Source organism: Parambassis ranga, chromosome 14 (assembly GCF_900634625.1).
Source record: "Parambassis ranga chromosome 14, fParRan2.1, whole genome shotgun sequence".
Lineage (NCBI taxonomy): Eukaryota > Metazoa > Chordata > Actinopteri > Ambassidae > Parambassis > Parambassis ranga.
The window spans coordinates 7330977-7342865 of record NC_041034.1 but is presented as its reverse complement, the minus strand read 5'-3'; the positions used below and the strand labels follow the sequence as shown (position 1 = coordinate 7342865).

At 46.1% G+C, this 11889-nt stretch overlaps 2 pseudogenes; one reads left to right on the top strand and one right to left on the bottom strand.

Moving 5' to 3' along the window:
- The first annotated feature begins 524 nt into the window (after positions 1 to 524).
- On the top strand, positions 525 to 3343 carry LOC114445707 (tubulin beta-4B chain-like; annotated as a pseudogene).
- A 273-nt stretch (positions 3344 to 3616) lies between these two features.
- On the bottom strand, positions 3617 to 4424 carry LOC114446473 (ceroid-lipofuscinosis neuronal protein 5-like; annotated as a pseudogene).
- Positions 4425 to 11889: the final 7465 nt, after the last annotated feature.

Below are 11889 nucleotides of genomic sequence, written 5' to 3'. Positions count from 1 at the left end.
CAAATTCTTTGTATGTTGTGTTTTTAATACACACAGACTGTTTCCTCCTGTCTCTTTATTACATGTTATGTGATGAATTCAGAAATCATTTCTGATTCACATACAAAGGGTCAAACAAAGACTGGCTCAGTCTGTGGGTGTCTAATTCCAACATAAAGAAATATAGTGGTTATTTACTTAAAGGTACAGTGATGGATGTTTGTCGCCCCCTTCTAGCAGCAAGAGTAATCACACAAACACTTGTTGTAAAGAAACAACAAAAAAATATTTTAGTTTATTGTGCCCCCGGGTGCGGTAACCTGAGTATCCCTGGTCTGTGTCTCCGTAGAGACGTTGTCTGTTTTAAGTTACCAAGGTAACCTAGCCTCTGAGCTCTAGTGGACAGTTGCGTCGGCCAATCAGATGGCTGTTTCGTTTTGATGGACATCTGGTTCCTCCAATTGCATTCATGAGCCCTTTGTTGGTGGCAACGCTCCTACGTTCTCCTGTTAGTCCGTTGGCGGAGCGTCGAGCGTGAACAACTTTATCTTTGTGTGGTCAGACATTTCACATTTAAGCTAAAAATGAGGGAGATCGTTCATCTGCAGGCTGGTCAGTGTGGAAACCAAATCGGAGCTAAGGTTAGAGCAGCTTTGGTTCAAAAGTGAAGCTTTATTTCACTTAAAAATTTAAATTTAGTTTGGGTGGGCTGCTAGCTGATCGCTAAAGCTAATGATAGCGCCACAGTGCGGACTGAATAGCAAGGGTAAGTTGTGCTAGTTAGCCTGCTAATATAAACTTTCTGTTTGGTTCTAGTTCTGGGAGGTGATAAGCGACGAACATGGAATCGACCCGTCTGGTACTTACCATGGGGACAACGACCTGCAGCTGGAGCGGATCCACGTCTACTACAACGAGGCAACAGGTGAGCTTCACTTTTCTGTTGGATTTGCTGCCCAGAGCCACATGGTCAGATTAGCTGTTTTCTAGCTGAGTCAAAAAACGTATGGAAGAATAAAAAATAATTAAGATTTAAAAGAGAAACTGCCGAAGACAAGAAAAATATGACGTTATTGACCTCAAAGTATAGCCTGAGACACAGCATATGAAAAGTCTGAGGCTGGAATAATACCCTAAGCTTATTAGAAGGACAGGCTGTGTGACTTTAATGTGGAACAGCTGAATGATGGTCAATACAGCAGAATATTGTTCATATTCTGATCAATAAATAGGATATATATCCCTTTTTGCTCCTCTGTGTGTACATGTACGTGAGATTGTCTCTATGGCAACGTATACATACCCAGTCTTAGGGCAGTTATACACCACATTAAAGGTCTGAGGCAGGAATAATACCAGATGGTCATCAGAAGGAAGGGCTGTATGATTTTAATGTTAAAAAGTTGTAATCAGTTGAATGATAATTAGTATGACCGATATAATGCTTAAAGTCTGATCAACAAACAGAATATAGCTGCTGCATTTGAGCCTGTCTCGATGGCGACACAAGTGTTTATCAACTGCCCCTAGCTGCTGCTCTTCTCTCCCCCTCATAGGGGAGTTCCAATGTAAATACATTTATTGTCACCCTCCGCTAACTGCTTTGTGGTTCCAAACCAAAGCACTCAGAGAAAAAACTCCAAAATTGTGAGAAATTGTAATGTCATTGGGACTGCGACAGGGTCTCAGTAGAACTTAAATGTGGATCAAAAATGTTTTACTTGCTTTATTTAATGCAGACTAACAGTAAGCACCATCTTACAGGGTAATTGTTTCATCACTGTTTCTATTATCAGGTGGCAAGTATGTTCCCCGCGCAGTGCTGGTGGACCTGGAGCCAGGGACGATGGACTCTGTGAGGTCTGGACCCTTCGGTCAGGTGTTCAGACCAGACAACTTTGTCTTTGGTGAGCATTCAAATCTGGAAATTCAAATGAAGCTGGCTGATAAAATCTCATTCTTACTCAAAGTGTCATGTTTCCTGATATAATAAGAGCAGCTGTGAAAGGTTTTTGTATTTGCGTGTGACACAGGCCAGAGTGGAGCAGGTAATAACTGGGCTAAAGGCCACTACACTGAGGGGGCTGAGCTGGTGGACTCCGTCTTGGATGTTGTGAGGAAAGAGGCGGAGAGCTGTGACTGCCTGCAGGGCTTCCAGCTCACACACTCCCTGGGAGGAGGAACCGGATCCGGCATGGGTACTCTGCTTATCAGCTAGATCCGAGAGGAGTATCCAGACCGCATCATGAACACATTCAGCGTGGTGCCCTCACCCAAGGTTCAGATTACACATTCAGATGTTGTCAGATTTGGCCTGCTGTGTTTTAACACTGTCCCATCTTCTTCACTTTGTTCCCTCTCCATCCTGCAGGTGTCTGACACAGTGGTGGAGCCGTATAATGCTACCCTGTCTGTCCACCAGCTGGTGGAGAACACAGATGAGACCTACTGCATTGACAATGAGGCCCTGTATGACATCTGCTTCCGCACACTGAAGCTCACCACTCCCACCTACGGTGATCTCAACCACCTCGTCTCAGCTACCATGAGCGGAGTGACCACCTGCCTGCGCTTCCCCGGCCAGCTCAATGCTGATTTGAGGAAACTGGCCGTCAACATGGTGCCCTTCCCCAGGCTGCACTTCTTCATGCCAGGCTTCGCGCCCCTGACGAGCCGTGGCAGTCAGCAGTACAGGTGGGGAGGCCAGACCCGACTTTTCAAGCACTCATTCTACCAAGTTGTTTTACTTATCAAAATGTCTTTTTTTTTTTTTTTAGAGCGTTGACCGTTCCTGAGCTCACCCAGCAGATGTTCGATGCCAAGAACATGATGGCAGCTTGTGACCCTCGCCACGGCCGCTACCTCACAGTTGCTGCCATCTTCCGCGGCCGCATGTCTATGAAGGAGGTGGACGAGCAGTTGCTCAACGTGCAGAACAAGAACAGCAGCTACTTTGTGGAGTGGATCCCCAACAATGTCAAAACAGCCGTGTGCGACATCCCTCCACGCGGCCTCAAGATGGCTGCCACTTTCATCGGCAACAGCACGGCCATTCAGGAGCTGTTCAAGCGCATCTCAGAGCAGTTCACCTCCATGTTCCGCCGTAAGGCCTTCCTTCACTGGTGAGTATCCCGCCGAAGGAGGGATGTGTGTAAATGTGCTGACCTGCTCTTGGCCCTGTAGCTTGTGTGCTAACATAATGCCTGTTCTGTTCAGGTACACGGGGGAGGGCATGGACGAGATGGAGTTCACCGAGGCAGAGAGCAACATGAACGACCTGGTGTCTGAGTACCAGCAGTACCAGGAAGCAACTGCTGATGACGAGGGAGAGCTTGAGGAGGAAGGAGAGGAGGACATGGCATAGACGCCTGGCAGGACCTTTGTCTTTCTATGCAACAGTTAGAGCTGGATGATATGTTAACAGTTAACATGTGTTCAGATAAAAAGCATGAGTTCAACCTTTCAATGAATTTCTCTTCATGTTGTGTGTGTTTCCTGTTCTTAAACAATACAATGACGCTCTGGTGAAAAACTAAATAGACTTATTCATATAAAGCATGTGTGGGACTTTCAGGCAGTGCTCAGGGTTACACATTAGGTGGCACTGGCTCACTTAAATGTCTGAACACACAGGAATTCAGAGTGCAAAAGAAGAGAAGCTGAACAGTGGGGGTGTACTCTCCGCTGACAGTTTTGTTTTGCAGGTGGTTTCGGAGCAGCTAAGAATCTGTGTACATGGGCAGTGCAGGCTGAAGGCGAGATTTATGAATGACTGGTGTGGCCTGAACATGTAGTAGAACTTGCGGATGTCCATTGCCAGGATTTCTAGAGCAGGCTGTCTGAATATGGCACTGTCGTTACCCAGGTAAGTGGGCTCCCCGCTGTACAGGTAGATCCTGTTGTAGTTGGTCTGTGACCGGCTGGACAGTGTGGCTCCCAGCTCTGACAGCTTCCTGTATGTGTGGAGGACAAACTGGCAACAGTCATAGGACTCGAACCACGCGGAGGCGTTGGGGCCAGGGTCAGAGCGAACCGTCCACGTCTCTTAGTAGATCCGCGTCTCGTTGTCGTCCTGCACCTAGTGGGCCATGTTGTTGAACTGTCTCCCTGCAGACAGACAGAAACTCATCTTGGTATAAAAATGAGATAATACCATGTTATTATCTGCAGCCTTATCCGCTCATGGTGTCCCTGATGTCTGACATCTTACCAATGATCTCTCCTATCTTCTCCAGTGTGCCGTTCTGGAACCAGTGTATGTCATCGATGCTTTGGAAGAAGCAGGCCACTCCCTGGTTGTACCAGAATGGCGCACTTACCTCGAGCCTGAGGTGAGGGAAGGTGCAGTTCCCCAGCTGGAATAGCTCATACCACTCCATGGTGAAGTTGGCCCCCGTCTCTGAGCTGCTGAAGCCGATGGCATCATGAAATATTAGACCATTCATGAAGAAATAAATGTCTAATACTTCTGCCTCATATATCTTTGTCTACTTTTTACAAAAATCTGCTTCTGGTCATATTTATATAAAAATACAGAACAATTTTCTAATTCTGAATCCTTTCCGTACGCCAGGCTCTCAAAGTTGGAGTGGTTTTTGAGGTTTCCTGAGTTTAACGTTAGTGTGTATTGCACGGAATGTTGCGATCCAGAGTGGATGATGTCATCACTCAGAGTGGAGAGAGGCTGAGGAGATGCCTAAAAAATCTCTCTAACCTGCGCTCACGCCTGCACCTTCCATCTAACTGGGATCATTTTTATATCAGTTCAAGGGAACACTCTTAGCTTTCTGACGGTGTGACACTTAAAACTGAACACCAAACCGTTTTGCCTTTATAGCCAGCTTTCCGGGGAGAGTGCCAGTCATTCTTCCATTAAGAGATAATGTAAAACCAAAAACAGAGAAGCAGAGCAGTCATATTTTCTAACTCGCTGACAATTCCACATCTTTGACATCATAGACATAAAAATTGCACCGCTTTGTAGCGCAACATGTTGTGATTCTGACGGTGTCCATATTTTTCCAGTTCGGAGGGTGCAACCCCCATTAAAATACATGGGATCTGCCGTGAGAGGAGGCTGACAAACTTCAATTAGTAGATCTGATTCCAGAATTGGAAAATAATTGTTTGACATCATAGACATACAAATTATACTGTGTTGTAGAGCAACATATTGTGATTCTGACAGTGTCCATATTTTTTTGTCTGAAGGCTTCGGTTTGGACAAAAACAAAAGTAGTTTAGAGGGTGTTTTTACATTGGAAACGCATTAGGAGGGGGACAGAGAGAGCTGCAGTTAGATGGGATGGGATCTGCTGTGAGAGGAGGCTGACAAACTTGAGTCTCCAGCGTAATTAGACAGGCAGGCAGGCAGGGCTGTTACCGTGGTGACAGGCTGACAGGAAGTTATCATAACAACGGCAAAGATCAAAGGTAGGTTCTCCTACTCAGGCCATTGTTGGTGCGAGAGCGCCAAATTAATTGTCGTACGACTCTGAGCAATAAAGGTGTTTGGTGAACAATTTCAAAGATAGACACAGCAGGATATTTTGGGGAGTTCCGTGGAAACGAACCTGCCTGAAGTGCAAAGCAATTATCTCGAGCGTGATTGCTGGACTAAACGCGGAGAACAGAAGGATCAGAGAGGAAGAACGAGAAACAGCTGCAGAGGAGGCTAACACCTTGGTAACATATTTCTTCATACAGTCAGATTCGTGGTGAGTACCAACAGGAGTGAGTTATAAGTGCAACTTCATTGCGTTTATTCCAAGAGAGAGAGGGAGAGAGAGTTGTGTGCATTTACGCACATGCGTGTGTGTAAGTGTGCGTATTGGGGCAAACTCCATTCTGCGTGATAGAGAGACCAGAGAAATGTAAACCCAGGGACTGTGGAGACGGTAGAGCTCTTGGTGACGTTAAATTGATGTTAGACTCAACTTAAAGAAAACGCTGGGAGGAAGCTATTGTCTACTTAAAGTTACAGTAAATGGTATTATTTGGCTGATGATCTGTTGTTCACCATATCTGCAATGGACACAAGGAGAAGGGTTACAGGCTGGAACTAGTAGATCTGATTCCAAAATTGGAAAATAATTGTTTGACATCATAGACATACAAATTATACTGTGTTGTAGAGCAACATATTGTGATTCTGACAGTGTCCATATTTTTTTGTCTGAAGGCTTCGGTTTGGACAAAAACAGAAGTTGTTTAGAGGGTGTTTTTACATTGGAAACACATTAGGAGGGGGACAGAGAGAGCTGCAGTTAGAGGCAGTTGTTAACCATTCAGGTTGCCACGGATACAGGCAGGCAGGCAGGGCTGTTACCATGGTGACAGGCTGACACGCAAGAAGCTTTTCCACATTAAAATCACACAGCCTGTGTTATAATCTTATAATCTTATGGTATTATTCCAACCTCAGCCCTTTCATATATATGTATGTATATTCACAGGCTATTCTTTAAGGTCATGACTTCATACTGTTCTTGTCTTCAGCTGTTTCTTTTTCATATCTTCATAATATTAAAACATTTTCTATTTTTCAAAATAAGAGCTTCATCTTTCTAAATTCTTAACCGTGTTTCAGCAAATTAAATTCTCCAGATTCCAGATTCTCGCAGATTCTCCAGCAATTCAGAGCAATCCTTCACATCAGCATTCATCAGGAAATGCTCTTACATTCATAGCTACTTAGTTCTATACTATTTATGATATTATAATTATTATTTATTTTATGCACAGGTCTGTTAGTGCTTTTAGCTCATTTTAAGTCTCATTGTTTTATTGTTTGTTTGATTTTATAGATTTCTTTGGTTTTTCTTATTTCATTATTTTAGGTTGTATTTCCTCACTTCACAAACCTTGCTGTAATGACAGGGTTTCCTTGGTCCGTATATTCTATCTTGTTCTCATTTCCTTTACATTTTTACAAGTAAAAGTGTGTGTACATGGGTATGTGTGTGTGTCTGGGAGCCTTAACCTAGTTTATTTCTGTAAAGCACCTTGTGTACAACACTTTGTATGAAAGGTGCTCTATAAATAAAGTTTAATTTGATCTGTTTGGAAAAAGTGTGACTGATGGTTTTTAACTTTAACAGCTTCCTTCACATCTGTCTGACTAAACCTGATGACTCTTCACCTCTGTGTCCTCTCACAGAGAGAAGATGATCCTGCTGCTCCTCATCCTCACCTCCTCAGCAGCAGCATTTGAAGTGAATGTGACACAGAGCTCCTATCAGGCAGAGGAGAACCATGACATCACACTGGCGTGGACGTTCCCCACAGACACTGAGACTAAGACTGAGGAGATTCATGTCTACTGTCAACATTTAACCAAACAGAAAATATCAGTCCTGTATCAGGTCCATGCTGGTGTTGAGCTCTCAAAGTCTGTGGATGAAGGTTTTTCAGGAAGAGTCCAGAGTGACACAGACGCCCTCAGAGAAGGACGAATCAGACTTCATCTGTCCAGACTCAGGACTGAAGACTCTGGTCTGTGTGTGTGTGCAGTGTGGACAGCTTCAGGTTCTGGTTCTGCCTCCTGGGACCTCACAGTCTCTGGTGAGTAAGTTAAAGCTGTTGTCTGCTGAGAACTGTCTGATTTCTGTTCTTCTAACTGTAACATATAATATTCTGTACAGACAGACAGCATCAGGTTTAATTCAAACAGTCCACATGTTCATTTAATCATTAACAAGTCTCAACTCACATTTTTGTCTTTTATAGCAGCTGCTGTAAACAGCAGACCAGCTCTGAGTCCACCAGCAGACACAGGAGGAAGACTCATCATTGAACTGACAGTAGGAGGGGTTCTTGTCATCTGTATGGTTTTATTTTGGTATCTTATACTAAAATACTCAATGCTCAAAACCATCAGTACTAATGGAACTCCTCTGGATGAAACTGAGGCATTAAATGTGTAATTTGTATTAAATGTAGTGACACCATCAGGACGACATGAAGACGCTGTTAGAACCTGTTCATTGTTGTATGTATGTTGATGTTTATCTTTTCTTCTTCTTGTGACTGGTGATGGCCTCCTGTGCTGCTCATACTGTCTGTATGTTGTCAATGACAGAGACTCTGTGTGTACATATTTTCAACAACAAACTGGTTTATATATTTAATAAAGTAACACAACAATCCAGGAACTTGTTTGTATGTGAGCAAGCAGTGAGTGAAGAAACTCTGAGAGACAGAAAGGTGCAGATAAATCCATCTGACAGTGACTGACACCTTTAAAGACCTGCAATGTTCAATTATGTGATCCTGACATGTTTGTTTTTATTATATTAAAGTTCAGATGTGATGGATCCAGATGACCTCTGTGTTCATATAGATGTGCTGTAGATCTTCATCTGTTGACTGATGAAGATTCTGGTTTACTTTAACCAGACAGCAGCCCAACTTCAATTTTTTTTTTGAATATTATAATATCCATCCATCCATCCATCTTCAATCGCTTATCTGGGGCCGGGTCGCGGGGGCAGCAGTCTAAGCAGGGACACCCAGACCTCCCTCTCACCAGACACTTCCTCCAGCTCCTCTGGGGGAATCCCGAGGCGTTCCCAGGCCAGCCGAGAGACATAGTCTCTCCACCGCGTCCTGGGTCTTCCCCGGGGCCTCCTCCCAGTGGGACATGCCCGGAACACCTCCCCAGGGAGGCGTCCAGGAGGCATCCGAACCAGATGCCCAAGCCACCTCAGCTGGCTCCTCTCGATGTGGAGGAGCAGCGGCTCTACTCCGAGCTTTCCCTTCGAAGGAAACTCATTTCGGCCGCCTGTATTCGCGATCTCATTCTTTCGGTCACTACCCAGAGCTCATGACCATAGGTGAGGGTAGGAACATAGATTGACCGGTAAATCGAGAGATTCGCCTTCCGGCTCAGCTCCTTCTTCACCACAACAGACCGGTACAGCGACCGCATTACTGCGGAAGCTGCACCAATCCGTCTGTCAATCTCCTGCTCCATTTTTCCCTCACTCGTGAACAAGACCCCGAGATACACAAACTCCTCCACTTGGGGCAGGAGCTCTCCTCCCACCCAGAGAGGACAAACTACCTTTTTCCGGTCGAGAACCATGGCCTCAGACTTGGAGGTGCTGATTCTCATCCCAGTCGCTTCACACTCAGCTGCAAACCGCCCCAGTGCACACTGGATGTCCTGGCTCGATGAAGCCAACAGGACAACATCATCTGCAAAAAGCTGAGATGAAATCCTATGGTTCCTGAACCAGATCCCCTCCGGTCCCTCGCTGCGCCTAGAAATTCTGTCCGTAAAAATTATGAACAGAACCGGTGACCCTGCCGGAGTCCAACATGCACCGGGAACAGGTCTGACTTACTGCCGGCAATGCTAACCAAACTCCTGCTCCGGCCATACAGGGACCTAACAGCCCTCAACAGAGGGCCACAGACCCCATACACCCAGAGCACCTCCCACAAGATGCCGCGAGGGACGCGGTCGAACGCCCTCTCCAAATCCACAAAACGCGGCCAGGACGAAAACCACATTGCTCCTCCTGAATCCGAGGTTCGACTATAGGCCTAATTCTCCTCTCCAGTACCCTGGCATAGACTTTCCCAGGGAGGCTGAGGAGTGTGATCCCCCTGTAGTTGGAGCACACCCTCTGGTCCCCCTTTTTAAAAAGAGGGACCACCACCCTGGTCTGCCAGTCCAGCGGCACTGCCCCCGATTGCCACGTGATGTTGCAGAGGCATGTCAACCAAGACAGCTCCACAACATCCATAGACTTAAGGTACCCAGGGCGAATCTCATCCACCCCTGGTGCCTTGCCGCCGGGGAGCTTTTTGACTACCTCGGCAACTTCGGCACAGGTGATAAACGGGTCCACCACTGAGTCATCAGCCTCCGCTTCCATAATGGAAGGCATGTTGGTGGGATTGAGGAGACCCTCAAAGTACTCTTTCCACCGTCCAACCACGCCCTCAGTCGAGGTCAACAGCTCCCCCCCTCCACTGAATACAGTGTTGGCAGAGTACTACTTCCCCCTCCTGAGGCGCCGGACGGTTTGCCAGAATCTCTTTGAGGCTGACCGATAGTCCTCCTCCATGGCCTCCCCGAACTCCTCCCAGGCCCGAGTTTTTGCCTCTACAACTGCCCTCGCTGCAGCACGCTTGGCCTGCCAATACCTATCAGCTGCTTCAGGAGTCCCACAAGCCAACCAGGCCCGATAGGACTCCTTCCTCAGCTTGACGGCATCCCTGACCTCCGGTGTCCACCACCGGGTCCGGGGATTGCCGCCACGACAGGCACCGGAGGCTTTGACGGCCGCATTGACAATGGAAAATATTAATCATTTTCTGATTTTTTTTCTCATAGGAATACATGGAGGGGCCTTCAGAACCACCTTCAACTTTGACATGTAACTTAGTAGAACTATTGTTCTTCACCCTCTTGCTTCTTCTTCTTTTTTATTCTTCCGTAAGTATTTTTGGCGCAGCGTATCTTCAGCATACATTGACCGATTTCAGCCATTCAACTACAGTACATTACATTCCGGGTCAACTTCAACTTTATTTTTTTCAATAAATTATAATTTTTCAAATATCAAGCAATTTCTGCAGATTGCAGATTCTCCAGAAATTCAGAGCAATCCTTCACATCAGCATTCAAAGCAATGCTTCAGCTGCAGCAATCAAACTTGCATTTTCTTTAGGAAATGCCTTTTCTAGTTTGTTTTTGTGATTAAATGAGATGGTATTTTACTGTTGTCCTTCTTTTCTATTTATTTTATTTTATTACCCAATTTATTAGATGCTGGAGCTGTGGTGAGACGCATGAGCACCCTCTTTTGGCCTCCTGGTTGTTGTGTTTTTTGTTTTTCCCTTTGCTTTACTTTTAGGCGCTCTGTTCTGGCTGCAGCTTCCTCTGGGCGGAGTACTGGGCTGATTGGTCTCACCTGTTCCTCATCTGCATTAAGTTCCCCGCCTATTTAAGGACCTCACTGCCTTCCTCGTCAGTTCTTCAGTTCACGTCGTGGTAATCAGACCGATCTCCTTCCTGAACTTTTGATGCTCCATCCGCTTGTACTTATCCTTTTCTTCCGCCTCCTAGGAGCCTCAGCCTTGGTCCTGTCCAGTCTCCCGGTGCAGTCTCCAGAGTGCCTTCAAGGATTCTCACTGTCCTGGGTCTTTTCTGTTTTCCTCAAAGACTTTTGCCCTTGTGGTTGTTTTTCGTTTTCTCCTGAGAGACTCTTTCGCCCTTGTGGTTGTTTTTTGTTTACTCCAGAGAGACCTTTTCGCCCTAGTGGTTGTTTTTTGTTCTTGGAATGAACCTGAACACCTTTTTGAGACCTGCATTTGGATCCAGTATTTATTGTCTCATAACAGAAGAACTGACCAGTTATGGATCCAGCGGCCTCATCTCCACCGTCGCCTACAAAGGTATTGACCCGCCAATGAGTACTGTTGGGCAGACATGAACACGACATTCGAGCCCTTCGACGGCGCGTTGGGCAAATGCTCCTCTAGTGGCACGGAGGGGAGTTCGTGTTGCTGTAGGAAACTGGCATCAATGAAATTGCCGTCGGCCCCAGAATCGATCAGAGAAACTAAGGAGAGAGTGTGGACACAGAACAGAGCTACATTAGTCTTCCTCCTCCTCTGATCCCTCGTTCCTCCCTCTTGTCCTCAGTGTTGCTGTGCCCCCCTTGTCTTATTCTGAAGTCCTGTCTTCCCTGTATGTCTCCCTGCCAGTTTTACTTCCTCCCAGTGCCCTCCTCCTTAATTACCTCCTCCTCCCTGATTGTTTTCACCTGTGCCGTTTCTCTCCTCTATTTAAGTCCTCTGTTCCCCTTTGTCTTCATCAGTTCTTCCCTTGTGAATCCCTGCTCGTGTACCCTGCTGTCTTCCGTCGTCACCCCCTGTGTTCTCCCGTTCTCTGGT